Here is a 26,268-nt window from a genome sequence, read left to right as displayed (position 1 = left end):
TGTCACATGCCCTTTTACAATAGCAAAAGAGTACCTAATACAGGGAAAGAAAATGGTTTTGCCCAGCCATTTCCCTCTGCCAACCAAATGACACACAGGACTCTGATTTGGGGACAGATTTGGGAAAACCCTCAGTCTTGGTTAGGAACTGAGAACAACAGAAGAGAGGAACCACCACCATCCCCCGTGGGCTGACCATTGGCTTAACTGGGGCAGCAGCAGTACATTTTAGGTAGAGCAAGTATCATTTTACCCTGCGGGGCTGCAGAGGCCAGAACAAGTTAAAGGGCTGGAGGTGACACGTTCCCTAAGTTCTGATGGCCTGTCCTGACTCGTTTTCTAACCCTATCATAGCTTCTATCTACGGGTCTTACTTATAAATTATCTCCTTGTTCTTTTCCTTAATGACAGGGTCTCTCTGGTCTCTGGCCCGAAACCCCTGGACCCCACGATACTCCTCCTGCTTCCATCTCTAAAGTACTGGTATTGCAGCCACATGCCACCATGCCTGGCTACAAATCTCCCTCTGCTAGGAGCGTTATCCTTTGCCCAGCTCCAATGGGTACTGAACTTGGGTGGTCTGCAAGAGCAACTCGTGCTGTGCTCACTACTGACTTGTCACGCCAGCCCCTAGAGAGGTGGTTCTCAACCTGTGGGTCATGACCCCTCAAGGGGGTCACATCAGATATTTACCTTATGAGTTATAACAGTAGCAAGATTACACTTATGAAGCAGCAAGAATAATAGTTTTATGGTTGGGGGGGGGTCCCCACAACACAAGGAATTGTATTAAAGAGCCAAAAAATTAGGAAGAACCATGGCTGGAGGATAGCTTCTGATCCACACACAGCAGTCTGGGATGATAGTTCTCCGAAGAAGCCAACCTTCTTCATTTGCATTTCAACTAGGGAAACTTGCATTTTATTTTGCTGAGTTGTATTAAGCACATGTTGAGGCTAATGGGTCTCAATCTTGTCTGTTACTCTGTCAGTGGCGCGTGTACATATTCACACATGCCAGGACCAGGAATGATGACACTCACCTGTAATCCCAGCACGTGGAGGCAAATGCAGGAGGATCAAGAGTTGAAGGGTAGCCTGGACCGTAAGACGACACTGTTTCTGAAAACTGAAGTCACGGTACCACTTATGGTTGCATAGAACACCGCATTGTCTGGTCATCCGTTGATGGATATCTAGGCTGGCTCCATCTCCTGGTTTTTGTGAACAGTACGGCAAACAGGGATGTGTAAGTGTCTCCATGCTATGTTGACTTAAAGTCCTTTGGGAATATTCTCAAGAGGAGTATATAAAGAAATTGTGGTACATATTCACAATGGAACTTTATACAGCTGTAAAGAAAAATGAAATCATTGACAATGGCAGGAACATGAATGGAGCTGAAGAGCATTATGGTAAGCAAAACAATCCAGTCTCAGAAAAACAAGCATTATGTGTTTTCTCTTATATGTGTGTGAATATGCGTGTATCTGTGTGTCTGTGTGTGGTGTGATGAAACTAGAAAGGAGGTCATGAAAGGGAGGAAAGAGATTTTTGGAAGTGTTTTTGTTTTGTTTTGCGAGATAGGGTCTCTCTGTGTAGCCTTGGCTGTCTGTCCTGGACTCCTTTTGTAGACCAGGCTGGCCTGGAACTCAAGGAGATCCACCTGCCTCTTTCTCCCCGAATGTTGGAATTAAAGGTGTGCACCCCGCAACAGCTTGAGGGGAGAGATCTTGAAGAAGGAGGAAGAAAGACAATGGGTGTGAATAAGAAAGCAGAGGATTCTCTGTGGGAAGGGCAGGGATGCGCTAGAAAGGCAGCACGGGGCCTAGGGAAAGGGTAGAAGGGGGAGGGGGAAGAATGAAAACAAAGTATAATGACACATGGATATGAAAATGTCACAGTGAAGCCCATTATGTGATGTACTAACCTAAAAAATTAATTAAAAAAAAAAAAAAACCAATTACAAAACCAAGCAAACAACAAGACTCTGCTTGCATCCCAGACTGCACCCTCCGGGGGGCTGGGCTGGGCCTGGACACCCGCAGTTTTCAAAGCTTCCCCAGATGACTTCAATGCTGAGAGCTGAGAGTGGGGGTTGACAGGGCTGGAGCCCCACCCACTTTCTGGTTCCTGACTTTTCCCACGCACTGGCCTTCCAGTACCAGCTGGAGAGACTGCCCTACTTTCCGGAGTTTACCCACGAGAGCTGCGCGAAAGGGTTTTGAAAAGTAACCTATCTAGTCGCAGAGGAGGAACTGGTGGCCCTTGCTCAGGCCCCACCTTCGAAGGGGCCTTGGATGGCATTTCCACAGGAGTGCACGTGGTCTGCCCACTGCAATCCCTCCACGCTAAAACGGGGAGAGAGTGGGTGGAGCTCAAAATACTTCAAGTGCAGAGGTGTGGGCAGCTTCCAGTAGCTAGGTAATTCTGGACAAATGGAAGCTTGTCTGCACGCAGCTACATTCATTTCCAAAGAACTGGTGATATTCTACCCAGGACTATGTTCATTTCTGTTTCAGCGTTATCTGCTTTGAGGTCTTTAGGCCATGGGTTTGGGGAACCTCGGGCACAAATCAAGAGGCAGAAGTACAGGAGCTATTCATTCCAGCCTCAGAGTTAATGCTGGGGGAAGCAGTCATCCTTTTTAACATGGAAGACAAAATGCAAGAAAAATACTACCTTGGTCTTAATATCACACACATGCACACATACACTCATGCATGTGTATGTACAGACACCCATTCACCCCAGTTGAGCACCCAGGATTTAGATACTATAGAACCTTCACTATGTACAAATAACAAACATATATAAATACTCCAAAATGCTGTTTTGTTTTCTTTACAACAGAAGAGTTTTATATCTGGCAAACAGATCTGTTTATTTCTGTTAATTATATTTTGTTCATTCTGTACATCACAAATTGTCTATAGCAAAAAATGCATTAAGGATTGTGATTTTATTTTATATTTTACAAATACATTAACTATATATCTGTATAAATATATATACATATTTGCGTAAAGACATAGGAGCAAGTCAGCTAAGCCCCTTGCAACCCTGATTAAACTATTTTGAACTTCTTAAAAACTCAGCCCCTCTCCCTAAGACCAAGATACAGCACTTTCAAACTGTATCTCTTATCACTCCGTGTGTCTGAAGTAGGTTTAGGAATCTGATCCCAGTCCTAGAGAGCTTCGGCAGAGCCGGTGAGGCTAAAGACTCTGCAGCTGCAGCAAGCATTCCAGCCAGCACCGAGAACACTGTCCCAGAAGCAGACGCCTGCGGGCAGAGAGGCAGAAATACCAGAGTGCCACTGAGCGAAGCAGCTAGGCAAACTTGGCACCTCTTCCCCAGAGGTGGCTGGACGCCTCGTGACAAAGACACTGTCTGGAGGGAACTCCAAAGATCACTTCTTTGTCTTCCGGGCTGGTTCCAGGACTGGATGCCACTGAGGTGCATGACAGCGTTGGATTTCTGACAGAGCCACCCAGCGCAGTTGTGTCACTGAGTGCTACACCAGGACATCATATCCGAAGAGCCATCATTTATGTGAATCCAGTCAGCTTGTGTAGCTATTATGACAGCTTTCTCCAGATGGCTGTAACGTGTCATAGTCTGAATCGGGCCGTGATCGTAATTTCCCAAAAGATGTAAGCATGGTATCTTGAGACCAGGGTGGGTTGATCTGGGAGAGCACTTTGGGCTGGCCATAGCTGAGTTCCGGTCCACTGATCTCTTCCTTCCTCTACGGGAAAGTCTTTGGCTAGGAAAAGGGCTTCATGGGCTTCAAGTTTTGGAAGGCAGGTAGGTTATCTACCATTCCAAGAGGGAGTAGGATGTGAGGCCTTGCCCAGGTTTTGAGAATTTTAAGCATAGTGTAGAAGTTTGTGTGAAAGAGTTCGGCAAAGTATCCCACCTGTCATGGCTGTTTTTGTTTCTTTTGCTTTGCTTTGCTTTGTCAACTTGATGACACGCTAGAATCATCTGAGAGGAGGGACTCTTAAGAAAATGCCTCCCTAAGTTTGGCCTGTCGACTAGCCTGTGGGGAGTTTTCTTGCTTAATGATTGATGTGGGAGGGCCAAGCTCACTGTGGGTGATGCCCCTCCTGGACCGGCACTCCTGGGTTACAGAAGAAAACAGGCTGAGCAAGCCAGTGAGCAGCACTCTTCCATGGCCTGCTGCTTTAGATCCTGTCTCCAAGTCCCTGCCTTGATTTCCCTCAGTGATGGAGTGTGACCTCGGAGTTACTAGCCGACAGAAACCCTTCCCTCCCCAGGTAGCCTTTGATCATCATGGTGTTTTACCACAGCAGTAGAAATCTCGATGCAGACCACGCCACCCCAGCAGCAGCCCTGCCTTCCTTCCCCCAGTGGCATTGGCAGACGATGTCACAGCCTGCACCTCAGCTTGCAAACCGGGCCTGACTCTGGTCACCGGCCTACTCCTAACCTGTGTGAACTGGATTTCTTTCCCTATCTTCTGCCCTCCACTCTGCCAGCCTGTCCTCACTCATCCCAGGAAATCCAGTCTTTAATTTTTTTTCTTCCTGCCACATGTGACCTTGAATTGAACGAATGTAGCCCCCCCACCCCCGTACCATCACCCTAGCTGTTTAAACCCTACTTGGAGATCTTGGAGTACTGCTGATCACCCCAAAACGTTGAGATTTAAGCGTGTTCTCCTTATCTTCTCCAAAACACCAAAAAAAGAAGCATTTTTAGTAAAAAGGTTCCGAAATTCTCTCCTTCCTCCTCTTTGTGCCCCCCACCCCCATTGACACCCTTGCAGCTCTCAGGGTACTCCCCCCACCCCCCGCATCTACACCTCCCTCTTTGTAAGCCTGGTGAGAAAGAGGAAGCACGGGAATGGGCGAGGATGGTTGCGCTGCACCAAGATCCCCTGGAAGTTATCCAAACCCCACGATTCCTGAAGGAGCCGTGAAAGCACACAGTCAGACCACCACGCTCTGCGACAGGAGTCCGATACACTGGTTTGCTCCGTTAGCGCTCAGCAAGTGTAGGAATTCCACACTCTTGTCGGGAAAGAACGCCTTACGGGGAGGTGACTGACCGGAAAAAGCCGCTTTAGATCCTGAGTGGGGGAAGGCGGGTGGGGGTGAGATCCTGAGTGGGGGAAGGCGGGGTGAGGCAGGGTAGGGAGCATGCAGGATGCTGAACGCAGCAGCAGAGGGAAGAGAATACTGAACTGAGCATCAGGGCAGAAGCGCCAACCCGTCTCCTTTCCCCCAGCTCCCACGGTTTCTCTTCATCTCTACTCGTCTGTCATTTCTACCAGCAAAGTATGACAAGCCCTGAGCATCGCGCCTGACACAGGTAACAGCTCACACTTCACGGGTGCCTGGGGCTTGCCTGAGTGTGTCCTTGAATCCTCTCAGCTTCCCCAGGAAAGGGCAATGTTCAAGTCTCCGTGATACAGATGAAGAGACCACACAAGCCACCATGCCGTCGAGGTAGATCTGACGCGCAGAACCCGGCACTGACTCGCTGAGACTCCTGCGCTTTCGGCTCGGCTTTCGGCTGGGCTTGGTTTTGCTCATTTCTGACATCCTTCCTGCAAGAACCGATTCTCTTCTGGGACGGCAGTGGTGGAGCAGCATTTAACTGCTGATTAGCCTGTGGAGACAAAGTCATCTGCTGGGTCTTCCCCAGCCGGCAAAACCTCTTTGAATCCCACTCAGTAGGTTCGTTGAGGACCTACTAAGTTCTCTGCCTGACTCTAGAGACCACAGCAAGACTCAAGCTTCACAAATTCGAAGTCAAATGGGGAAAAAAAAATGTGATCAACAGTCAAGCAAACCAGCGCTTACTGGGGAAAATAGAACTGTCAGGACCCTGAAGGGAGGGTCTCAGAGTTAGTTCACTGTTTTAAAAGTTAGCATACAAAGTCCTGGGTTTTCTTATAGTGGTTTCATATGTATATGCCCTGATCCTTCCTTCTCATCCTCTCCTCTCTCCTCCCTTGCTGGTCTCATTTGTTTTCTAAATAAAGTCAGTAGCTAGCCAACGACAGAATTTGTTGCCCTTATAAATCTGAGTTTTCTGGGTTTTTTTCCACGTGCAACTTTATTTCTTCTTAACTAGCTATTGTTTTGCTGTTGTAGGTTTTTCTACTGTCAAATGGGTTTTTAATCTTTTTTTATTTAAATTACGTGTACTTGTGCCTGTGTCTGTGTAGCTGTGGGCATGTGAGTGCAGTACCGGCAGCGACCAGAAGAGGGCACTGGAGCCCTGAAGCTGGGGGTTCGGGCAGTTGTTCCCTGGGAACTGAATTTGGGTCCTCTGCTCAAGCCAGCTCTCCTGCCCCTAGGCTTTTAATTTTTAAAAAAATACAAATAGGGAAGCTAATCTTTGAAGAAATCCCTAATAATCAGAATAGTAACTGCTGAGGGGGAATTCATGCCTGATAGACTTATTTCTCAGTCCAGAGAGAACTGAATTCTAATTACAATAAAGCAGTGATCTGCCTTTCTCTCCTCCTCCTCCTCCTCCTCCTCCTCCTCTTCCTCCTCCTTCTCCTCTTTTTCATTCAGATTGGTCCTAAAATAAACAGGGAAGGTGACCCGCCCACCACTCCTCTAAGCAACTGGCCTCCTCAGTTATGATTACAGCTCTGTATTTGTTTTTTTTTTTTTTCCAAAAAGATAAAAAGTCATAGGAGTTCCTTATTTGAATTTTAATGGAACATCATTTTCCTCATCGCCAGAGAGTGATTTTGTGCAATAAGCAGGCAGCCTCTCCAGTCAAAGTTTGATTTTCTTCTTCCTAAATCATTTCTTTTCTCTGAAGTCACGTCTGAGGAGGCAAGAACACCACAAGAGATTGTGAAAGAGCTGGCGAGTAGGAAACAAGCTCATGGGAAACACAAAAATTCGGTGTTTGAGCAGCATAGTCCAAGGCGAGCTGCTGAGTGGGCCCTCTCCAGGCAGCTCCTGGAGCACACCTTTTCTTTTCTCTTCCTGTGGTTGAATCTGTCTCCTCGGCCTCAAGCCCGGTGGACAAGTGCCCTGTCATTACGCTGAGTCCCTAGCCCTTTTCTTTCTTTTTTTTATTTGGAGACAAGGTCTTACCAAGTTGGTTTTAAGCTCTCCAGATTCTTCTGGAGAGCCTCCCAAGTAGCTGGGATTTCAGGCCAAGTTCTGCACAATTACTTTTTCCTTCAAGACAGAGTCTCTCTACTGAGCTCCTGCTGGCTTGGAAGTCATCTCCCTGACTCCGCTCCTGCAGGGCCGGGGATTACAGATGTGTGCCACCACGCCTAGCTCAACACAGGTTTTGGTTTGGGGGTTTGGCTTATTGAGCTGGAGTCTCACGTAGCCTGGGGTAGCCCCCAAGGATGACCATGAACTCTTTATTCTCCTGCCTCTGTCTCCTCAGGTACCGGAGTTAGAGCCTTGTGCTACTGCGCCCTGGAGAACCTGCTTTTTAAAGAGCAGAATATAAATTGTCATACAATTATCTCGGTAGGCAGGATACGGCACCCTGAGCCATCCATGGCAGGAGTCACAGAATGGTCTTGGTACTCCATATGGACGCCAAGTGGTGGCAGGACTTTAGAACAGCAGTAGCCAGCCTGGCTCTGTGAACTCCGATAGTTTAAAAACAAACAAACAAACAAACAAAAAAACCCGACATCTTTATTTTCTGTAACTACAGCAGCTGGGTTCCATGTCACCTGGCCACAAATTAGAATCACCTGAGTAGCAGCCTCGCTCGAAGAAATACCCCGATGGCCCTGATAGAAGGAAAGACCTGTGGGATGGGATTGTGGGCCATACCTTCTGGTGGCATCCCACATACAGAGCATTGCAGAAGGAGGATCGCTGTGCTTTTGCTCCTTGGCCTTCCTGCTTCCTCTGAGTTCCCTTGCCCTGCCTCGGCTACTGTTGCTGAACGCTTTGCTGGTTGCAGAATCATCATTTCCAAGCTTTCACTGTGGACTAAGGACCAGCAGTTTTCCAGGAGCTGCCAATCTTTTGGTGCTAGTTTGGTCCTGCTGAGGCACCCAGAACTGTGGACTGATGAGACCTGGGTGATGGGCCCGTGCCCCAACCCCCAGTAAGTGACATTCATTTGGGGGGCTACTCCAACAGCTGACAAGCCCAGTCTCCAGGGCCAAGTGCTAGATCTAATCTCTCAGCTGTGGTTCTGTTGTGTTTTAAACTTGACTGAATAAGTTTGGTGTGTGTGTGTGTCTGTCTGTCTGTCTCATTGGTTCTGTTCCTCTAGAGAACCTTAACTAATACACTTAACCACTAACTGAAATTTAGCATTTCCTGCAATTACAAGTGTAGGCAACAGCCTAGACATAGGAACAGCAGCGCCTGTGGCTTCGTCACCAGAATGAATCCTCTCAGATCATGTGAGCTGGTGCAGATTTTAGGGGTACTAAGCGCCACCTAGGATCAGCACCGAGGATCAACTGTGCTGCTAGATCCTGTTATTGACAGTTGCTACAAAAAGCACAAATGTCGCTATGTCATGATGTGTGTATGTGTTCTCGTGAGCACACATGTGAGTGCATGCATGTGGTGGTTGATAAGGAGCCACCATGTTTTCAGATGTTAATTGCTCAGCCCCCTCCCCCTACCTGAGATGTGGGGCTGGGAGATAACAAGGTAGCTTAGGTGGTTGGTTTCTGCCCAGTTCCAGTGCTAAGGCATATTAAATATCTAACAGGTGGTATACAAAGTGAATAAACTGTAATTAATATAAAAAATTAAAATTAAAAAATCTAACAGGTGTCAATGTCTTTTATTGATATAAGAGCATGTTAAATAATAACTGATGCCTTAATAATTATATCTATTAATAGGAAATGTTATTGGGACCTTTTCACAACACGTGTATGCACGTGGGTGTGCAGTGAGCTTTCCTATGTACACGTGAACACCGGAGGTTGTCTTTCTCTATTGCCCTCTAACTTTCTTGTTGACACAGCGTTTCTCACCGAATCTAGAGTCCGTTGTTTCACTTAGACTGATGGGGCATGGACCTCTGGGGGTTCTACCAGACTCTCAGAGGGTCCCGCGCTCCCTAAGGGACTCCTAGGAGACTCTCGATGCCGTCCCCTTGCTTTAAGAGACCCTTGGGATGGTCCCACTGCAAAATCAGACCTTCCACGTAGCAAAAGGCCCACAAAACGGTCCATTTAGTGCACTTTGCTAAGCTTTCTTGAAATGGCAATATGCAAGACGAGTTCAAGTCTATAAATGCGGGTTTGTTGGAATAGCACACTGGTCTTTTTGTATGCAGAGAGAGAGAAGAAAGGAAAGACAGAGAGGAGAGGGAGAAGATGAGGAAGAAAGAGGAGAACTGAAATGTTTGGATTATATAATGAAGGGCCTCTGGAGAAGGAAAAACTCCGCCCATGGGCTGGGGAGTTCAAGGTAGAGGGCAAGGTATGCCAGCCACACCCTGAAGGATGCTGGGAGAGCCTGGAGGTCAGATCCACCCGGTTGAAAAGGCTTGTCCCAATTCTGAATCCCAACACACTTCACTGTGCCTTTCATGTGGCTTTAGTTACTTCTTTACCAGTAACACCTTAACAAGAATCTCAAATGCAGTCCAGTCATGAAATGAAGAATCATTTGATCTTCTAATACCTGGTTAAAACAGGATCAGCTTTGAGTTATTCAAGAGTTGACTGTCTCAGAGAGGAATTATCAAGGCTCCCTTTTCTCTGCAGCACCTCTGTGGCTGTTTACCATGTGGTTCCTTTCCCAGTGTGTCACAGGTGCGCTGACGAAGAGGCAGGGCAGCTGTAGGAGATGACACTCTAATCTGATCCTTTTCCTATAGGGCTAAGAAGTTGGCGATGGGCGGAGGAGGTGTCCGTGTTGATTAATTAAGACTTAGAATACCTGTGGCTTTTAATTACCATCCCAGGCTCGCTCCCATGTCCTCCTCCCCAACACTGCACTCCCGTAGCTCTGAGGAGACAATCATCAGAAGCTATTTTGCATTGTTCGTTATCTTCGTGTGCAAACATACCTCCATGAGCCTTCTCTTGTATTGCCCCTATCGCTTGGCTGACAACAGATCCTCCTTAGAGTAGGTAGGGCTGAGCTGAATCTCCAGCTACTGTGCATTTTTAGTGGGCTTTCATGCTTGAAGATGTCTGGGCAAACATGCCTGTTGTTGTTTTGTTCTCCATCTTGCATTTGTTTCTGCCACATCTATTGTACAAGCACTGAACACTTGCTTTGTGTGAGGTAGGCATCATGCTAGGCAGTAGGTGGAAATGATAGAATCACTTCCTTTAAGGAGTCTGGGGCCGTGGGGACAGCAGACAAATAAACACTGCAATGAAAGCTAATGCTCGGGTGTGAGGCAAATGTGCCACAGGGCTAGTCAACTCTTCACAATGGGTGTAATAAAAAAAAAAATGCAGCCAGGCGTGGTGGCCCCCACCTGTAATCCAAGCACTTGGGGGAGGTAGAGGCAGGCAGATCTCTGTAAGTTCAAGGCCAGCCTGGTCTACAGAGTGAGTACAGGACAGCCAAGGCTACACAGAGAAACCCTGTCTCTGTGTGAAACAAAACAAAATGCTAGGGGCAGAAACCAAACGATGAGTGGGACTCCATCAGTGGAAAGAGGAGAGCGGCCATCTTCCAGACCAGAGAGCCTTGAATCTGTCCACTGGAGCAGTACATGGAGCTCTTAATGTTTCAGCACGCGTTTTTCTATCCCCCTTCCCTGTTTCAAGAACCCCAGCTTTGTATCTGGGCCGAAGCTGAGGAAAGCAGGCTTTCCTCCCTGCCCCCAGGCTCATGACCAGTGGGTGATTATTCCATTTCTCTCCCCCAGTCTGTGACGTCAGGCAGGCGCATGACCAGGCTCTGGTTAGTGAGATATAAGGGGAAGTCTGCATAGAGACTTCCCCAGACATAAGATGACAACATCTTGCTAGCAGAAAGTTGGCCTTTCCTTTCTTGTCTTGAAGATTCACATGATGCTTGCAGCTGGAGCAGCTATCTTATGACAGCAGAAAGATAATAAGAGCCCGGAGGCTCTTGGATAGTAGCACTGAAGAGCAACCAAAACTGGCAACCGGACTCCTTGTGTTGGGAGGAAAAAATTAACTCCTGCTTGCCTATGCTATAAGTTTAGGCTTCTTCTCCCTTATGGCTAAAAGTCCACTCAAACTACTTCCACAATCAGTTTCACAGTTCTCCTCAGTGAGCACCAATGAAGTCACAACGGGCACCCCTGAGTCTTACTGGTTGATTATCCAAGCTCCTGCTGATCAGGATCCAGCCCTTTCTTCCCTTCGCCCTCTCCAGTCATTTTGGGAAGCCCCCACGAGAATAATGTAGAGAAGCTTCCCTCTTCTTCTGTATTTCTCCTTTAATGTAAAGACAGGGGAGAGTCCTTCCCGCTGACTCAGGCAGATGTCCCGAGGGTCCTACGTCTGGTTAAGGTGTGCTACTCCTGTCTATCTCCATTTTTTAAAAGTTCTTTTTCTTGTGATCTCCCACAGACACCCAGCATGGAGTTCCTCCCTTAGACAAAAAAAGCGTAGCGCCCTAGGCCAGTGGTTCTCACCTGTGGGTCATGACCCCATCAAGCCAAATGACTCTTACACCTGAGTCACCTAAGACCATCAGGAAACACAGATATTTACATAATGGTTCCTAACAGTAGCAAAATTACAGTTGTGAGGTAGTAATAAAGATGATTTCAGGAGAAGCCGTATTAAAGGGTGGCAGCTACCGGAAGGTTGAAAAGCACTGCTCTAGGCTCATAGATCCCTCGGGGTTGGCCCATGCACACAACTTCCTCACAACCAGCTGGAATCCAAGCCCCAGGACAGGAGCTTAGGAAGGGACAGAGAACACAGTGGTGCCAAGACAGGCAGGCAGGGTCTGTGTATCCTGCCAAGTGTCCCCATGGCCTGTAAGTCAGCTCCGCAGCAAGCCGGCTGCGTGGGATGAGTTGATGGTGTGTGGCCCTCTCTCACCCTGGCTGAGGAAAGCCTGCCAGGCGGAGCCTTTAGGCGTCTCACCATCAGGCGATAGCGGTTTTGTCTGGGTGTAGGAGCGTGTGGCCAAGCAGGGTTGAGTCCTGACAGGGCCATGGCATAAAAAGACTAGGAAATAATAAAGAATGGTTGAAGGATCTTCAGCAGGAAGTTCAACAGGAAGAGACCTGGCGAAGTTTTCTTTTTAAAAGAGGATGAAAAGCAATAGAAATGCCCTGGGTAATGAACCCAGGGGCCAGAACCAACCAGTCCCACCTTAAACAGTATCCTTAAAAACAGAGGAGGGGCTAGTTAAAGACACAGGAGTGCTGAAATAGACGGGAGCCAGGCATGATGGCATTGGAATGCAATTCTAGCAGTACTGGAGAGGCTGGGGAAAATATTGATATGAGTTCAAGACTAGCCTGGGCTACACCACAAGACCGTGTCTCAAAATAAGCAAGCAACAGAGGAGCCCCGGGATGTGAGACATGTTAGGACCACACTGGTGATTAGTCATCAGGACTTAGGGAAGTGTCTGACAGGGTTTCTGCCTTCCGTGGGAGCCAGGGTATAATCCGGGGAGACTGGGAACTTATGGGGGGGGCAGCAAGAATATTGATTCCAAGTACGTGTGGAATGAGCAAGGGAGATATCCAGGAGGCATTTAGATACTAGTCAGGGTAACTCAGGTGTGGAGAGCTCAGGAGCATCAGCAGGTGGTGAGAGTAGACGCCCGTGGGCACTGGTGCTATTGAATAGGCAGGACAGAGAAGCAACAAGAAGAGTGCCACCAAAAAAAAAAAAAAAAAAAAATTAAAAAAAATAGTTTTTTGAAGGACCAGGACGAGTGACTCAGCCCTGGTTGGCTTCAGTGAGGCTCTGTGTGTGTGTACATGCGCGAACATGGAGGAGGCATATCCATCTGTCTCCTTTCTAGTTAATTTTTAAAACTGTTTTATTAGTGTGCGTGACTGATGGGTGTGTAAGTGAAAGTGTGTAGTGTTGTGTGTGTGTGTGTGTGTGTGTGTGTGGTGTCTGCATGTGCATGCAGAGGTCAAAGGGCAACCCTCAGGAGCCAGTTCTCTCCTTCCACCTTTATCTGGGTTTGAACTCCGGCTTGTTCAGCAAGCACTCTGACCACTGAGTCATCCTGCTGGCCCTGACTTCTTTGACTCTGCTTTCCACGGGGGGGGGGGGGTGGTTGGAGGGACTGGAAGGCAATGAAACAATGCCGCTGACAGTTTTAGGAAACCACAACTGAAGTTCCTCCCCCTTTGCAAAAGAATTTCTGTCTTTGAGTTGTCTCCCTGTGTAGGGTAGGCTTGCCTTGACCTTGGGAATTCTGCTGCAGTTTGGGATGAGTGCTGAGGCCACCACGTCCGCTCAGGAAAAGACTGCCCTCCCACCATGCAGATGACAGACTCCGGGAAACACCTCCTGGCTCTGCTTGGATCATGTAACCTATACCAGATCTCTAGCCCTTGGATTGTCCAGGTTTGAGTCACATCTGGCTTGGAGTCACATCTGGTTTGGAGGATGGGTACAAGTTGTGTTCCCAGAAGAACAAGACTGCTAAAGCTTTCCAGGCACAGAACAGTAGTTACCATGGTTCTCAGCACATCAACATTTAAGAAGACAGGAGGAGGAAGGGAGACACAATGTTGATATGTCAAAGTATATCATCAGCTTTCCAGAAGCCAAGATCTGTTTGTCACTGGAATCTGTTTCCTCCAGCCCCACCCCCCACCATCTAGCACCCTGCCTTAACACGCCTGTAATCAACAAGTGTGTGAGCGTAGCAAAATCCCAGATACCACACATGACAAGCAGGGGCTACTTGTAAAAAAAAAAAAAAAGACAAAGACTAACACCCAGAAATCTGAATCTGATTTGGACAATATACAAAGCATTTTTTTTCCTCAGTACTTGGCCACCATGAACACAGATATTAATAGATTCTCTAAAAAGAGCCAATCTTTTCAGGTTTTGGATGAAGGCATCATATCAGTTTGCACCAAAATAGTTCCAGATGAGAATGACATTTGAGGAGCGTCTTGCCGAAACTGAGTGGTGGTAGAAAGAGCGGTCGTCCTGCTGCTGTGTTCTGGGGCTCACCGTAATTTCATGCTGCATTTGAAAGCCTGCAGGGGAGACACCTTAATTACTGCGGATGCCAGATAGGAAGAGGAATGCTAATCAAACCTTATTAATCGACGACATACTTCCAGCTTTCAGGAACAGATGCTAAGGGGGAATGAAACCTTGTAAGCCACGGGTACCTACCAACTCCCCCTCAGGTAACTAACAATTGTTTTTCTTAACATGTACCTTTACTGTCCACCAGGGGGAACCCTAGTGTATGCCAAAGCATGGCTTTTTCTCTGCCTGATGTCTACACCCCATGCCCAGGAAAACTTGTCTATAGATTTGTAAGTCCTCCGGCCTGTAATGGCTTAAAGATCTATTCTAGATGTCATGTTTTTCAAACAGATAGGATATATCATTCAAAGTATGTTAAGAAAATACATTACTTAAGTTTTCAGTGGTCTCCGGCCCATCTTAGTGAAAATTTCTCTTGTAAACAGGCTTCTAGCAGGGGGAGGAGGGGTAATTATTTGCCAGAATCTTTGCTTATTAAAGAATAGAAAATACTGAATCTGTGCCCTTTCAATTTTAAGGAGATTAATTTTAAATATCTGTTAGACACTAGTATGATCTTTATGCTCAGCGGAGTTCTTAAAGTATTATTGGCACTCAGTTGATAATTATTATAATTATTATAAGCTTGTCTAACATAATTACAGTATAAGACTCTTCCCTCTTCAACACAAAGCCACTTTCAAACAAAGTTTGAGAGGTGATGTAAATTAACAAATAACCAAAATGCCACGCTCAGTCTTGCCTTTGGTGACTGCCTTCCCAGCTTGTCAATACTGTAGTTTTGCGGCAGGGTCTTGCGTTTTTTTTCCTTTTATAGTCTCTGTTGAGAATGTCAACCCGTGAATTGGTAAGTGTGTACTGTGCGTATGCCAAGTCAATGTGTTTGGAGTTTCGGATTCCTCTAAGACTGACACCCACCCCTGCAGTTCCCTGCCTTGGCAGAAACATTCCGACAACATCTACCCAACACTGACCCTGTGTAAAATGCCCCCTAAACCGCATAGGACAGCACAGCATTGCTCCTAGCTATGCCCTCTGCCCCATCACATGACTGGCTCAATAGATCCCAGGGAGTTTCTTGCTAAAGACATTCAAAGCCCCCAGCATTTATCTCTGTCCCTAGCTCCTAGATAATAGAAGCCATCCTTGGGGGAGATGTCACCTCTTAGGGGAGCCTGCAACCGCTATGCTAGCTCAGTCAGAGACCACCCATTTATCTATAGAACCCGCATCTGTGGTCATGTGCACCTTGTGAAGGCGTTTCTAAAGAGTCACACCTTAAACTTTATTGTGCACCTGGAACTGAAATGATTGTTGCCTAGAAACCTGGAATGGTAATGATTGTTGCCTGGAAACTTTTTCCCAAATTGTACTGTGTTTTAAATATGCTGACAATGAACCACCTGGTATCAGACACCCCATGTCTGATCCAGGCTGATGAAGTCCATCTGAACTGAGTTTTTGTTCCCACCTCTTTGTGGATCACTGCCTGCATTGACACCTGCAGGGTCTCCTCATGAAAGGAACTGTAGAGAGACACGAAGGGGCTTTCCCGACGTCAGAATAATTAACAGTGGCAATGAAAGAACATTTGGCCTATTTATCTATCCTTCCTTCCAACTATCTATCTTTCCATCCATCCATCCATCCATCCATCCCTCCCTCCCTCCCTCCACCCGTTAATCCATCCTTCCATCCATCTCTCATCCATTCATCCATCTGTATTTACCCATCTACCCATCCACTCATTCTCCAGTCTTAAACATGCTAAGCAGATACTCTCCTGCGGAAACACATTCCCAGATTTACTGTCATTTTTTTAAAGGAGCCGAGAGTCTACTAGGGAGCTTTTGATATAATTTAAACACACACACATGCACACACATACACAGTGGCAGACAAATAGGAGTTTGCAAAGTAAGGGGTGAAGGGGGGTATTTTAGGTAAATTACCCAAAATGTCAAGACCTAGAGACAGGAAAAGGCCCAGCTTGCAGGGAACAGCCAACCCTGCTGAAAACACAGTACCCCAGTCACGTACCTCACTCTGACCCCAGAGCCCTTAACCTGAGTATGAAAGTCCCTCAATACATAGTTGGTATTGTCAACAATAACAAGGATAAAAGCCAATCGACCTGCCTAAGCTTAAGTGCTGTGTACGACCGAAGCTGGAGGAGCTTCCTGGGGGGATCCCTTCATAGGTCAGGTGTAATGAGGCTCTGGGGCTTTGCACACTGAAGCCCTGGGAACTCCCCACCCCCTTCTTCCATGGGCTGGTTTGTTTAATCTACACAGTCTGTTTCATGGCAAGGCACCCAGGAAGGGGGTGGCTTCGAGGTCAAGACTATTTTTTTAATGCATGTTTTATGGGGGCCTGTCTTCCATGCCTGATGCTAAGTATATGCCTTCCAAAGGCTTGAGTGCCAGCACCTCTAGGATTTTTGGGGACCAAGTAAATGTGTTTTTATCAACTAGGTTTTGTGTCTTTGGCTTCAGTTAGGATCTGTCATAGTCATTCACATTCAACCAGCAATGTTTTCAAACCCTTTTCTACTCTTTATCAAATGAGCTTAATAATCCTAATACTAGAGGCTAAAGTCTGTCTGTTGTCATGAGACTTTGTCCCTGTTCCATGACAAAACTTTTTTGGGGTGATGTTATACACACATCTGCTCACCCCAGAGAGGCTGCCCACAACAGGCCAAAGTACAGACACCACCAAAGTCCAACTTGGTCAAGCGTAAGTTTTGTTGGAGTTACTTACAGGCGTATAGGTGAGGAGGGACTTACAGGAGCAGAAATGACTCAAAAACAGCTGCCTCACCAAATCCCAGCCCTGCGTAGATGACAGCTCCCAAAGCTGGGAACCCGGAGCACACTGCACAGCCTGCAGGCAACTCAACAGGTTGGAGAACGTCCTTTCCAGGTGCCTCAGGTGTTGTAAACCTCTTCCAGGTAGCTTAGATGATGCATGCCTTTCCCAGGCAGCTGGTCTGGTCTCAGGATGTTCTTTATAGCCTGGCTTGTTTGAGAGTCTTCTTCACAACTCATCTCTACTTGTCTGAGGGGGACTCTCAGCTGTTACTGCTTTCTCTGGTGTGGAGGGACTTAGTGAATCTAGTCAGTTTCAGGGACTTCCTGAAGATGCTTGGAGTTGTTTAGCCTCCTGGTTAAGGAGATTTCCTGAAGGACAGAATGTTTCAATCACAGAAGAAACTCTCACACAACAGTCCTCCAAAAGAGAACTAATCCACACAATGTACAGCGAGAAGACTTAGATGCCTACAAAGAGACCAGTCCCGCCTACAATGTGACTGTAGACTTCCAGCCCAAGAGCTTGGAAGACAGAAATGTTGGTTATTTACACTAGCCAGTCTACAGGACCCCACTGGAAATCACAGCAAACTACTACCTAACTCATCATGGGGTGCTCAGCATCCAATAGCAGCAATAACAACAGTGTCACCATTCACTGAGTAATTCTGTGAGCCAGGCACTGTGTTAAATGCACTCCCCATTCCCCGTATTATTTCATTCAGTATTCATGAAACCCCCGTGAGTCATGACATGTTTTCCAGTCGATCATGAGGATGCTCAGGCTCAGAGAACCCAAGGTTACCTATTGCCTAACTGCTACCTGGTGGCATAGGGTCTGGAACTGAGGCCTGACTAGAGCCATTGTATCCTGGTATAAAGAAAATGGCACTTTTTTTTTTTTTTTGGCCTCCTTAGGCAAGCTTTCACATTATAATGACCTACTCTATAGAACAAGCAATTGATTGGTATATTGGATAAGCTAGGAGCTGAGGTGGCTAGGGTAGCACCAAGAGGTAGGAGCATATGGACACATAGGGTTCGTGAGTGCTGGGGTACAGACCCCAACCTACACACAGTTGAGGATGAGTCACAGGGCCCCTGATGGTCTTCAGGAGAACCATAAGGGCTCCCTTCATCCATGTTCTGTTCACTGGCCCCAGCAGCACACTCTGAAACTTCCAGTCTTTCAGTCAGCAGGAAATCTAGTTTGCAGGAGCACAAACTAGAATGCTAGGATGACCCTGCTGTCCTTTTCCCCACCATCTTTGTCATCCCCTGCCATTACCACCAAACCAAAGAGCCTAAGAAATGCCTCTCTGGCTATTTTATTTGACTCTAAATTTAAGTGTCTATGCCTTTCTTCACAATTAAAGCTCCATTTTGCTCTAAAATTTGCAGCTTACATGATGGGGGAAAAGAGACCTTTGACACCGTAAATATTTAATCACCATTGAGATGTCCAATAAATGAGGAAATGGATGTTTCAGATTGGCCAGCTCTGAGTAGAAAAAATACAGAAGTCACGGGGTGGGAGATACCTTCTAAAACACGACATCTTTAGAACTTAAAGTAGCTCACGTTCCTACTACCCAAGGAGCTATGAGGAAGTGAAAATATCCAACTTATCTCTTTAAATATCAGGTGAGGTGGGCTCAGACGAGGTATGGGGGTGAACAAGTATGGCCATATCCTCCTAATTCTGTTTGGTAACCATGAATAGACATGAAATTTCTAGACTATATTGAGGCGGCTGCTGGAGCTCAGACTTGGGGGAGAAAAATGTCTAAAGAAGACAAAGCTGTCTGTTCATTTTTGTGTCTTGTTTGAAAATATACTTCAAACATTCAGCAGTATTTCAGAGATCATAACTGCCCTGTGCCCCCACCACCTCCTGAGCCCTTGGCCCCCAGTAGTCCTGATTTACTTTTAAGGTACTTTTAGTTTTATGTTTTAACTGGAGAAAAAAATAATAATCTTGCCCAGCAGGGTTTCCATTTGTTTCTGTCAATGGGCTGAATTTAGTTTAGGAAAGTCTGTGCAAAGGGAATGAAATGTACCTTTTCCCCCTTGCCAGATCTGGATGCACCAACCTTTGGAAATGGAGATGATGGTGCACTTTGCCTACGCTCTCATGCAGGCCACCATAGCCAAGCCAAATGTCTCTGGAGTGCCATCCCATACCTCTTCTGGGTCCTCCTTTGAAATGGGTTGAGTTGATGGTTATATTTTGGCAGGGAGCAAGTGACAGGAACAGAAGTGTCAAGAAGGCGATGGTGGCTGGGGCATGGGCAGGGTAAAGGGGGACATGCTAAGGCCAGTATCCACAGGAGGCACTGCATGCCGCAGGCGTAGGGAGCAGGGTGAGGGGTACTGAGGAAACCAGGGCGCCTATGGTCTGAGAGCCTGTAGCTTTCAAGAGGACATCCGTGGAACCAGTAGCCTCTGAGAGGACATGGTCACAGCTAGGACACAGAGTATCAGAGAGGATACTGGGGACTAACTCCCTGAGCTCCACCCCAGTTCTCCATTCCAGGGTCTCCCACAGGGCCCCCCAGTGGCTGAATCCAGCCAGAAGCCAAAAGGTGAACACTACGCCCATAGATGCAGACTTCTGGTACAGAACAGGAGGGGAAAGGTGGGAATAACAGGGAGAATGGAAGCCTGGGAATGGGCAAGAAGGGATAAGCAGGAAGGATGGGAGAAGGGAGGAATAGATGGGGTTCCAGGAGGTACCCTGACCTGCAAACTCACCGAGTTGTAGACAGTAATTAGGAATAGCTTTTTCCCATCTCTTCAAAGGAGCCAGGCATGGTGGCACGTGCCTGTAATCTTAATATTAGAGCGGTTAAGGCAGAGAAGGCTTTCTAGTTCAAGGCTAGCCTAGGTTATACAGCAAGATGCTGTCTTAAAAAGTGGGGCGTGAGGCCATTGAAAAGATGGCTGGTCTTGCAGAAGACCAAGGTTCCCAGAGCCTACAGAGTGGCTCACAACTATATGTTACTCCAGTTCCAAGGGACCCAGTGCCCTCTCCTGGCTTCTTCCGGCACTAGGCATACACACGGTACACCTATATACACACAGGCAAACACTTATAAAATGCAACACAAATCTCTCTCTCTCTCTCTCTCTCTCTCTCTCTCTCTCTCTCTGAAAAGGACTGGAAGATGTCTCAACCAGGAAAGCACTTGTTGTACAAATGGGGACCCAAGTTTGGATCCCAGCACCCTTGTGTAAATACTGACTGTGATGGTGTATGGCGACGGGGACGGAAATAGAAACACATTTCTATTTATGGGGCCCCGCTGATAAGCCTGTGTAGCTGGATCAGTGGGCTGCAGGTTCTGTGTCTCAAAAGGCAAAGTGGAGAGTAGATGGAGGAAGGCACCAACATTGACCTCTGACCTTCATATGCATAGGCACATCCACCCCTACCACACACACACACACACACACACACACACACACACACATTAAGAAGGGGAAAATGACGAAAGGGGCAGAAGGGCAAGAAAACTGTTCAGTTTTTACGTTTGCGATTCTGTGCCTGAGGCCGTTAGTGTCAGAAATGCTGGTCCTCAATCTTTTCCCAGCATGCACGAGGACAAGTGCATCCCCCACGCACTTCCCCAAGACCACAGGCCCAGCCTCTGCCCAGGCTCAGAACTCATTCCAATTGCTTCCTCCCAGGCTCAGTAGCGGGTATTTTGTAGGAGGGAAGCTCTGCTGCAGAGAGCGAGCGCCAGACTGCTCCCCGAGAAGTCCAGCCACTTCATTGTCAGCTGCGAACATCTCCCCACCAGAATCTCAAGGAAGCGGAAGTATGAGTGACTGTGGCGTTATCTGCCTGTTAATCTTATCTTCTGCTATTCATTTTAAGAGCTTGAGTTATTATTAATATGGAGGCCTGCGTTATGGCAGCTCTTCTCTTTGAATGAGTTTGTGCCAAGCCACCAGTTATCAAGGGACTCCGGGCCCCAGGATAACGCAAGTCTTTGAGACATAATGGCGGAGTAGAGACGACGGGAAGGATTTTTTTTTTTTTTTTTTAAGATGGATCGGTATTTTGTATCTACTCTTGATAACCTTTTGGTGCTTCATTTCAAAGCAACAATGAGAAAAATGCAAGCAAGGATAGCCACACATTTCAAAAACAAATCCAAGAATCCAAGAAGAGCATAATTTTTAAGAGACCGCCCAAGTCACAGAAGTGTCCCAAACCTGAAGACGTAGTTAGCTGAGGAGTTTGCCTACTTCCTGCAGATCTAGAAAACTCCGTGGCTGCTGATGACTTAACTGTGTTCTTCCATCAATCACAGTGGCCTTAGAGAGTCCTCATCATGGGCAGGTGTAGGGAATGTTTGAAGAAACTTCATGCTACCGAGTATGTGCGTGTCCTAGTTTGCTTTGTACTGCTGTGATCACTACCATGACCAAAAGCAGCTTGGGGAGGAAAGAGTTGATTTCATCACACAGCTTACGGTCCAGCGTGAGGAGAAGTTAGGTCAGCAGAGACCATAGTGGAACATCGCCTACTGGGTTGCTCGCCAGGGCTTGCTTATACAACTCAGAACCCTTTGCCCATGCGTGGTCCCACCCACAGTGGGCTGGGCCTTCCTACATAATCATTTAATCAAGAAAATGCTGAACAGATTTGCCGTCAGATCAATCTGATGGAGGCAATTTCTCGATTGCAATTCCACCCTCCCAGGGATTCCAGTTTGTGTCAAGTTGACAAAACTTTAACCAGCAGAGCAACTCTAACCGCGCGCCAGGGTGGGATCAGGGACCCTACTGCCTCCGAGTAAGATTCGACATTTTTCACTCTTTCCGTAGGCCCTTAGTGTAGGGAAGGCCCTTCTACAGCTTAAAGAAAGTCAGCTTTGGGACTCTAATCAAAGGATAGCGGCTTTGAATGTCCCATTGTGTTCTTTCATCTATAACTGCTCCTCTTCAGGAACGTGATTTGTAACTGCTAAGTCGTGACGTGAGAAAGATGACAGCTGGAACGTTGGAGGTGAGCCCACACTGCCCCACACCGCCCAGCCTTCTTACAGGAACCAACAGCTGGGTGCTATCACCGAGCACAGAAGAGTACTCTCCTCCATCCAAGGCCATGTTGAGTAACAGACAGGGCCAGGCCCCGGACTCCCTCGGCCACATCTTGAGAATTTGTTTGAAGGCTACAGCATCTGAGCACAGTGACCCTGGAGCGATGGTCTTTGTCTCTGGAGCACGTGTGGCAATGAGAGGGATGAAAATAGAGGGCTGGGAGAAGGGAACACCCACCTGGCCAGTCAGATCAGCCTAGTCAACTCTGGCAATTGATGAGGTGACAGATGTCACAGCCAGCTCCCTTAGCCACATCTTAACTGTGCTGTATTTGACTGACTTTTCATACGGGTTAAACTCTGTTCAGCTTACCTCCCTGTGTCAACCCAAACTATAAAACAATATCTCCTGTAATGTGCTTTCAACTCTTGCTAATCAGCAGCCCAGGAAGGAAGCTGGCTCTTTTTTTTTTTTTTTTTGTCAGTCACCAAACGAGGCCAGGAACTTTGATAAGGTCTTCAGCGTGAAGACCGCTTCGATATGAACAGAATTGTGGAGAAAAAAGTGGCCCATGTGAAATTCAAGAAGGCCGAAACAGATGCATTTTTGCATGGCATTGTTCAGATTCTGAGCTGGGTGTTGTAGTTCACGGAAAGGCTGTGTAAAGAACCTGTGGGCCACCAGAACTAACATTCTCAGTTGCTTCTGGCTCTCGTCAACCCAACCAGCCCTCTGAACCACAGCCAGATTTTAGAAAATTGTAATAAAAAATAAAAGGCAAAGAGAAAAGTGAAGTGTGAATGATAACCATCTTGTGACTATGACCAATTGCCTACTGAGCGGTTCTTAATGTTTCAAGTCTCGGCAGGAAACCGCAGACTCTATAGAGCTCTGTCCAGCAGAAATGAGTCTGATTGTAGATGGCTCTGTTAACCCAGATTGTCGCCAGTGCCCGAGGGAGTGGATATTTTCTCATTATGAAGACTTTCCCAGCTAGCAAAGACTGTGCATACAACTGCTCAGAACCCGTCTGAGAGGCCCGTTTCCGTGGTAGCAGGTCTGTCTGTACCACCTTCTTTTGTTTGGGTTTCAGCCATTTGTGTTACAAGAAGTTCCAAAATGTGCCATAAGGGACACCCAACAAGATGGGCTCAGGCCAGTTGGTGAGGGAAGCTTCGTCATGGGCTGCCTACCCTCAGGCCAGATGGGTGTGTCTGAGAGGAAGCCATCAAGCAGATATAGACCCCATGCCTAAATATTTATTTAGGTTTGCTCATATTTTCCACACTTCTCAAATGTGAAAGTGTGTCCTGAAGGTGGAGCTTTAGTACTGGAGAAAATTGGGAAGGGGCAAGGCATTTGCTAAAAATGGGGTAAGATCAGCAAAGAGTGTGCTTCCAGGTTTCCTAATCGCCTGCATTTTTTTATGCCAAAAAGTTAGCATGGGTTCTGGTTTCTTACGCTATAGGAGTCTGCATACAATTAAGCAGGAGGGAAAAGAAAGCCTGCCCTACAGGAGCAGGGCTTATGGCTTCAGCAAAATAAGGAGACACGGGAACCACCAGAGCCTTTCCTACTCCTTGCTGGTAATTTTTGTAGGCTGTCGTTTCCTTTTCAAAATGCAGCAGCGAAGAATTGAGCAGTGATCAAAATGCCGTGCCATGGAGTATGTTTAATCCAAATAGCTTCCAAGATGGTCTGCAACTGATTGTAGCAACTCCGCAGGATTTAGGGAAATGGCTTGGTTACCAGTGAAGTAAAACTATCTCCAAAATGGAATTGAATGCTGCTTTTCAGCCCAACGCACAGCCACAGCCTATTTGTGAAGCTACTAGAACCATCCTGTTGCATCATTCACAGTGCAGCTGTAGGGAGACTGATGCATAAGTGCCCTACAATGTTGGAAAGCAGTCAGCACATGTTGCGAGAGGGTTATTTTGTTGTGGTGGTTGTTTTCTGATTTCAGCAATGCAACAATTCTTAAAATATTCCAGGTGGTGAAGAATGGGGGAAGAGAGCCTGATTTATTTATTTATTTTTTGAACAAGCCATCTGATTTGCTTCGCTTAAGAGATCCATACCAGTATTAACCTAGGCCCCCACATACGCACATATCCCCTTTCTTTTCTCTACTCTCTGTCAGTACGGAAGGGATGACCTCCAATATCTGAGAGCACTGGCACTGCCCATCGGCAGACAGAAACAGTGATAGCCAGTCCCCAAAGATGAGCTTGCACATGGAAAGATGACCCCTGACCCCAGCTTTTAAAAGCCACTGCTGAAGGAATGAGGTGTGTGTGTGTGTGTACACACATCAGGAGAAATGGAAGTCAAGGCCTGGCTCAAACTGTCCACCACTGAGCTACACCCGCCCCCAATAAATTCAGCTGCACATCTAGATTAGACTTTCTAGCTTCTTGCTCGTTCCCATTCTCCTCCCTTCTGCCTTTCCCACCCTCCTCTTTCAGCACTGGGGGAGAGCCCAAAGCAGTTCTGTGGAAGTGTAAAACCTGCAGCAGATGCCTGGCTCGGCAAGCTTTGGCCTTTGGGGAAGCTTATCCAGTCTCTGCCCCCCACCCCCCAGAAAAAAACAAACAAACAGATTCCATCCAGAACTAGGCTCATTTGGAGATAAGAAAGGAATAACACATAGTAACCAGTTGTGGTCCGGGATGCGGGAAAGATCTAGGGAGGAATGCAGATCTTTTCCCAAGGACTCAGAACAGTCTTTAGGCCCCTCTCCATTCACCACAGAGTTGGAGGCCTCTGGGAAGCCCACTTCTGAGAAAAACGTGATCTGCCTGCCTCCAGAGCATTGTGATTTTCTGTTGCGGAAATCCTCAGTGGCTTAGGGGAACAACCTAGCTGACAGTTGCTCCCTGGTGAGGTGCTGAGACCTCGGAGGGAGGGGGGTGAGGGTAGGAGGGCCTCTAAAGGGAAAAAGTTGGAAACGGTGGCGGAGGAGAACCTCTGGGAACACGAGAGCACCAGGACTCAGAAGGGAGCGCTGGCTGAGCACACTGTAGTTTGGCCTCCATTCTCTGGGGAGTGTTTTAGTGGTCACAGGTGGCACTGGACTAGCAAGACCCACGTAAGTGACCCTGGGGTGAGGTGTGGATTCGAATCTCCGCTGGGCTATTTGCCAACAGTTGTACCCTGGCGGGTTCCATAGCTTCTCCGATACCATTCTCAAAAGCCGAGTGGGGATTGGTAACAGTCACTAATTAATACCGTTGTCTTGAGCATTTAGTGAATCAAAATTGACATGGTGCATTTAGAACTACTCCCAGAACGTAGCAAGTGCTCAATAAATGTTGGCTATTGTCATTAGGGTTAGATAGTGAGCAGAACTTTCTAAGTGCTGGGTCTGAGAGCCTGGGACTCCGTTGCCAAGGGAGACTAGGGAGCCTTTTCAAATATGAGAGCTGTGGCCCGAGGGATTGTCCACAACGAGCTCGTGGCGCCTTTCTCCCACCTCGCTCTGACCCGGGGAGACCCACCTCCTGCCACAGGGACTCCTTGGTCCCCCCAGCTGCCTCCCGCTTGGTTCCAGCAGCCCGGAGCATCTCCAGAGCCTCCCTCCCAGCGCTTCGCACCTGTCAGCCGCCCTCGCAGCCTCCCAGGGGCTTGGAGCCCTGGGCCTCGGCTGCAACCCCTTCGAACCCGGGTCCCGGCTCTGCGCGCCTCGCGTTTGCCCGCGGCTGCTCTCGTAAACAAAACCCGGGCGTTGGAGCAGCCCCGCGGGCTGGCGGGCGCGGGAGGCAGCTCGAAGCGCGGTTAGCGCGCAGAGGGAACCCGGGGCGAGCCAGGGGCGATGGTGGCAGCCGCGGCGGCCGCGGCAGGCGGCTCAGCTTTGTTATGAATAGATGAAAGAGGCCACCTACACAGTAACCCAAATTACGAGACCTCCCTCCTCCCGGGCTCACCGAATCAAGAGGGGAGGGGAGATGGGCGTGGAGGGAGGGCGGGCGGGAGGCGGAGGGCGGAGGAGGAAGAGGATGGGGAAGGGGCCAGTTGCATCCCACTTTCACAATGGGAAAGTGAAACGCACAAGCGCACCCAACCTCTCCAGCCCTCCCCGCCCGCCTCGCTCCCCTCCGCCCGTCCCCTCCCTTCCCCTCCGCGCCTCCCCGCGAGCGCCCGCGCCGCACAGAGGAACTCTCCGGCGGCGAAGGCGGGCGAGGAGGAAGCGGCTCCGGAGCGCGCAGGGCTTGCCGCCGCGGTCCAGGCTGCCGGAGCGAGCCCGCCGCGCGCC

At 47.9% G+C, this 26,268-nt stretch overlaps 1 long non-coding RNA gene across 1 annotated transcript; it reads right to left on the bottom strand.

The window, feature by feature from the left end:
• Positions 1 to 13,990: 13,990 nt before the first annotated feature.
• On the bottom strand, positions 13,991 to 25,990 carry LOC132652426 (uncharacterized). Its single transcript, XR_009589987.1, has 3 exons — positions 19,055 to 25,990; positions 16,912 to 17,330; positions 13,991 to 14,129 (listed from the first exon to the last, which is right to left on the bottom strand). It is a non-coding gene; the product is annotated as an uncharacterized LOC132652426 (long non-coding RNA).
• Positions 25,991 to 26,268: the final 278 nt, after the last annotated feature.

Source organism: Meriones unguiculatus, chromosome 2 (genome assembly GCF_030254825.1).
Source record: "Meriones unguiculatus strain TT.TT164.6M chromosome 2, Bangor_MerUng_6.1, whole genome shotgun sequence".
In the NCBI taxonomy this organism is placed as follows: domain Eukaryota; kingdom Metazoa; phylum Chordata; class Mammalia; order Rodentia; family Muridae; genus Meriones; species Meriones unguiculatus.
The sequence above is the reverse complement of the archived record's forward strand: the minus strand, read 5'-3'. Positions and strand labels throughout refer to the sequence as shown.